We start from the raw sequence: 3,795 nt of genomic DNA, 5'->3' as shown, positions 1-3,795 counted from the left end.
AAGTAGAGTTCACATAGTGATAAGCTCACATTAATTATTTTTATGTAATGTTCTTCAAAGGAACTTTCCCATGCTCCTGCTTCTGCTTTCATGCTGCTAACCAGGCTGCATGTTCTAGATTTTCAGAAAACAGACATCTAAGTACATATAATTCTAAAACCAAGACGCTGTTGAGAAAAGAAGCAATAGAGAAGTGCCACATCTTCCAGCACTATCATAATGAGGAACCAACAAAGGAGATAAAGCAGCAGGTGAAAGGAAGAAGTTAGAAAATGAAATGCCTATTTATTTTTTCTCCCCCCAGAATAACTGCTCTGACTTTGGTAAACACTTGAGACCTGCAAAAGCATGGTGGTGGGTCTGACGAGCACAGAATATAACTCAGTGCTAAGACTGCTGTGAGGGCTGCACCATAATCACAGAAAATGGCTCTGGTTTCAGAAAAACAAACGAGCATATAGAATCCAGATATCTTCACAGACACATATATACAGCCCAAATGGATTTTAGCTGTTGGGTTCATCTTCTGACTTAACATCAGGGTCACCAAAACAGGCTTCACTTTGTATGTTTGTTTTTTACCCTCCTACTTTAAATAAAATTTGCCGTATGATTTGGATCAAAGGAACATGGGATACATCACCATTGGTAACAGATATCTCTTCAAATAAAGCTTAAAGCACACATTAACTTTTTTCAGCTTAAACCTTAAAAGCTTAAAAGCTTAAACCATAATGCAATTTTCACAGACTGTTAGAGTACAAATAACATTAGACAGGAGATCATGATGTGGAAGAAAAAAATACACCAGGATTTCCAGCTGTGCCAAAATTCCCATTCTACAGAAAGCATGAAGTCTTGCTCACTTATGAACTTACTGCTGTTGTGTCAATAGGATTATCTTCACTCAAAAGCAATATTCTGAGCCAAAAACTTAGACCTATGAGCAATTAGAAAACTGCTAACTATATTAAAAAAAAAAAACACTGAAAAACACTTTTTTCTCTAGAGATAAAGACTTGCTAATGAGTTTTCAGTTCACCTACAGCCATATGTAAACACAGAAAGATATCATTTTATTCTTAATTATATCTGTTTCCAAGAAATCAAAAGATTTGTTGCCTCAGCCAAAATTAAGAATGGAGGCTGAAGGCAGCCGCTACCTGCAATAAGCACAGCAAACTGTGAAGAGATGTTCTGACTCTCACAGTAAGCTGCTCCATCCACATTTCTTCTACATCAGACACCACATTTGCTAGAGGAATTCAGAGGTGCTCTGTGGTTCTACAGCAGTCCAAAGTGAGGCAACTATCCAACAACTCCATAAGATGCACTCGTGCCAGAAACGTTGGGTTTGGCTATGTCAGGTCTTTACAATAGTTATGGCTGTACTGTGCCCCAGATAAAGCTGCAATGCAAGACGTATTTGCAGGTTCAGGCAGCATGACATGCTGGAAACAAGCACATCTGTCCTCATTCAATTATTCCTTGAAGAGCGGCCACGGAGTGATTTCTGCTCAATACCACCCTTCAGTCAGGTTTCTCTTTGGTAATAACAGGTAAGTCCAAAACAAAACATGAATCAGAGATCTTGGGTTGGTAGTAATGAGTATACAAATCAGCACAGGTGTATGTTAACAGCTGATGGACCACGCAACAAAAGTGTGGACTAGTCATGGCTTAAGTCCATATAGGTCACAGCTACAGTGGCTCTGCCCTCCAAACTGCCTTTCACTCACACCAGAACATTTCCCATGTGGTCAGGCAGCAAGTTGGTTCTGGGAACCAATCCAGCAAAAAATACACTCATTCTTGTTTCCAGAAATTAATCACAAGCATTAATGCCAGAGGTTATTGTCAAGGAGAAAATGAGGGTGTCCTACTCAAAGTAAGGTTGTTGGACTGTGGCAATGGACTGTGGCATCCTGAAAAGCATCCTGAAAACTGTTCCTTCCCTCACCTCTGCTACTGAAGAGCCTTGGGCAAAGGGACAGATGGTTGGCTGAGGTGGAAACCTCTGCAGCAACTGCAGCTGGATTTGACAGGGCAGTAACTGAGAGCGGATGCACAGAACTTTTCCAGACTGTTACAGAGACTTTTTTTTTTTTACTTCTGTACTATATAACTTCCCTATAACTCTTTGCCTAACAACTATTTGAAGACTACCGAACTCAACTAGTAATTAAAATCAATTTGACTTCTGCTTGTAGGGTATCTCACAATGCATCAAGAAGATAGAAATTGTCTGTTCTCTTATAACTCCTGGCAATGCTGAATACATTACCTGTGGTTAGTGTTATACTTTTCTGGTATTATGACAACTTAGCTGGTTGTCATAACAGAAAATATTAACAGCCCACTATACTATATGATCAACCTGGAAAAAAATTAATTACTTAATTTTTGTTTGCTTTCAAAGCAATGAAGAATTTCAACAGACCAGAATTCCAAGAAGTGTTTTTGCAGGCTGCCACAGAAGGACAATCATGTTTCATATGGGAGAGCACAACTAGAGAGAGTCCCAGAAGGTGAGCCCTATGACTCAGAACAATAAGAATCGACAAGATCAGAAACGCTAACCTTGAAACCCGTGGAAAGTAGATTAATCATTTCAGATTAATCAAATTTATGCTTTAGTTTTCAACAGCAATGGATAAAAAAAAAAGACGCAAACTCTCCAACTGAGTCTACAGCCTCAGATCTCACTTTAAAGCCTCAAAAAAGCAGTCTTTTCTCAAATGTCTATTGGCACACTCACAATATTATGTAAGTGTCTTTTGTGGGGCTACTTGAAACACCAAATTACTTTCAACTCACTTGTCTTATGTAAATTTAGTCAAGTGTCTCCTCTGAAAAAAAAGTAATACAGAAATTAAAGACACAGGATATCAATATACATGTAACAGATGAAAGCTAGAAAAACTGGGGGAGGAGTGATCTCAAACCCTTTCATACATAGCGTCCTAGCAGGAAATGTACTACTGCTACATTCAAGTAAAAGATCAGACACCATAACCAGCAACTGAAAAAAGATGAAATAAAAAGAAAAATCAAAGAGACTAAAAACCAGAACTGTTTTCTTTTACGGATGCTAAAATGGCCTTCACAAGGGTGACAATCGCCAGTCAGATAAAAGCTAAATCAGTGGGGTCACAAAACAAGTCTGGGCAAATCCTGAACCAGTGGCAAATGCCACTGTTCTACTGAAGGCAGGATGTTCAGCTGAGCAAGTTTAACATAATTCTGCTTCGTTGCTCGTATTTCCTGCAACGTAAGAAATGTCTACAACACATTAAATGAGATCAGTCTCCTCTCACTATAACATACAGCAGCTTGATTTAGAATTCATCTTGGCAGAGGAAGAATTCAGATAAATCTGAGCAGAATTTTTATTTCTTTTATAGCCAGGTTTTGAAGATTGCACATCTTTTTCCATACCTCTCATTGCAATGGATACTACAGAGAAACTGCTTCTAAGAGATACTTTTTGATCCAAATACCTGTTCACTGAATATTTCAACTGAATCCCCATTTGGCAGCAACAAAACCAAAGGAATTTTCACTTTTCTCTCTCATACTCACCGTGGAGAAAATTCTTCAAACAGATCTGTGTTAGCTAGATTTAAAAGACTCTAAGATAAGATTACCATTCTTCATACCTGAACAGAAATACAAAATCCAAATGAGCTGAGCATCTCAAGGCTCTCCATTTAAAACAGAACAAAACAAACAATACCAGCACATTCTCTCAGTCTCAAAAAAAAAAAAAGAAAAGAAAAAAAAAAGAAAAAAAAA

General features: G+C 38.1%; 1 protein-coding gene across 5 annotated transcripts in view; it reads right to left on the bottom strand.

Moving 5' to 3' along the window:
* The window catches only part of CPQ (carboxypeptidase Q), a 161,336-nt gene that overhangs the window by 154,652 nt on the left and 2,889 nt on the right, over positions 1-3,795 (bottom strand). The gene's annotated exons all lie outside the window — the stretch shown is intronic.

Source organism: Meleagris gallopavo, chromosome 3, assembly GCF_000146605.3.
Source record: "Meleagris gallopavo isolate NT-WF06-2002-E0010 breed Aviagen turkey brand Nicholas breeding stock chromosome 3, Turkey_5.1, whole genome shotgun sequence".
Classification (NCBI taxonomy): domain Eukaryota; kingdom Metazoa; phylum Chordata; class Aves; order Galliformes; family Phasianidae; genus Meleagris; species Meleagris gallopavo.
Note: the sequence above shows the minus strand (reverse complement) of the source record. Positions and strands in the feature narration are given on the sequence as shown.